Below are 1,763 nucleotides of genomic sequence, written 5' to 3' on the forward strand. Positions count from 1 at the left end.
CGGAAAGCTGGCGGGGAGACCCGTGGAGGGCGAGCAGCCGGCAGCAGCAACGGCACGAGTTTCCCTGGAGGGGAACAACCTGTGCCCGACTTTGCTCCCGCACCGGCAAAATTCACTTCTCGGCCGGGCGGGAAGCAAAGCAAAGGGGTCCCTATGCCAGTCTCAAATGAGACTGGCTTGGGAGCAGTCGCTAGCAGCCAGCGCAGAGGCTGCGGGACAGACAGCACGGACCAGCGCTGTAAGTACCCGGGGTTCACAGCAGGGCTGGAAATGCTCAGCGAGTGCAGCGGCACTGACGGAGCTAAGGAACTGGACGTTCGGGCCGAAAACCTTCTTCAAAAGGTAGGCACCGGGTCCAGGGGATCAATAGGAAGACAGCCGGGTTTACCGGCTGCGGAACTGCCGCGTAGGACCAGGCTCGTGAACACCGGGGTCGGTCCAAGCGGCTCGAACCCGACACAGGGAACGACGGTCACCAGCGGGAGAAGGAAAGTCGGGAACAGCAGGTAAGAGACCCTGCGTTTCCTTCAACTTACCTTCTAGGTGCAGACATGGACCGGGTCCATGTAAGCTGCAGAAGGCCGGCGGGAGAACCGCGGAGGAGCGGCAGCAGCAGCGGCAGCGGCAGCCGGCAGCGGCAGTGGCAGCAGCAGTGGCAGCCGGCAGCTGCAGGAGCACTGACAGCTGCAGGAGCACTGGCAGCTGCAGGAGCACTGGCAGCTGCAGGAGCACTGGCAGCTGCAGGAGCACTGGCAGCTGCAGGAGCACTGACAGCTGCAGGAGCACAGGCAGCTGCAGGAGCACAGGCAGCGGCAGGAGCATCTGGCAACGGCGGGAGCAGCATGGGCACATCGATTCCCGGAGAGGGAAAACACCTGTGCCCAACTTCGCTCCAGCACGGTGAGAAAGTTCATTTCTCGGCAGCAAAGGACTTTACAGTTGACTGGCTGCAATCTACTACAAGGGACCAGTATGTGAGTACCAGGGTCGGTCCCAGCGGGGTTTTTAGTTACAATAATCGCTTCTCGGCCTTTTGGCTAAGATCAAGTGTAGTATCTGTTCTTATCAGTTTAATATCTGATACATCCCTTATCTAGGGACCATATATTATATAAAAACTATAGTAGCTGTTATCATCAGTTTTAATGTCTTATATGTCCCTTATCTAAGGACCATATAAGTAGGAGTGCCCAGAATTGAGGGCATTAGAGTGGGGTTGACCGGCTGCAACGACCACAAGGGACCAGTACCGTCAGTACGGGGTCGGTCCCAGGGGTCTAAGATAAAGGAGCAGCCAGGAGTGCTGAGAGCGTTGGAGCCGGGTTAAAGGAATAGATGGAAGCAGCTGTGCCAGTTATCCTCCACACCGGCCATATCCACTCCATGGAAGGAAGGACAAAACTGGAGAAGGAGGACCGTGGAACAGCGGGCAGCCAGCAGTAGCCAGCGGCACTTGGATCATCCGTAGTGGGATCAGTTGTGCCCGATGTCGGCCCCGCACCGGCCAGATCCATGTGGCCGAGCGGTAAGGCTAGACACAAATCAAACAAGGTAGTGGACTCAGAAGGGTCCGACTTTGCATAAAACCGCCGGAAACCAGCGCCCGAGAGGGCTGGAGCGGGAAGAAGCGGTGTATGGAGCCTTGCTCCAACGTGATAAACCCACAGCAGTACCTCTTTGAGGGCTGCACAATGCTTCTACCCCATCAGAGGGGAGCACTGTGGGTCAGTTCTGGGTTGACTTGCAAGAGGGGTCCGCAGAAC

At 57.6% G+C, this 1,763-nt stretch overlaps 1 pseudogene; it reads left to right on the top strand.

Annotated features, from left to right (window-relative positions):
- Positions 1–1,017: 1,017 nt before the first annotated feature.
- On the top strand, positions 1,018–1,123 carry LOC129696790 (U2 spliceosomal RNA; annotated as a pseudogene).
- Positions 1,124–1,763: the final 640 nt, after the last annotated feature.

This window comes from Leucoraja erinacea, chromosome 4 (assembly GCF_028641065.1).
Source record: "Leucoraja erinacea ecotype New England chromosome 4, Leri_hhj_1, whole genome shotgun sequence".
NCBI lineage: Eukaryota > Metazoa > Chordata > Chondrichthyes > Rajiformes > Rajidae > Leucoraja > Leucoraja erinaceus.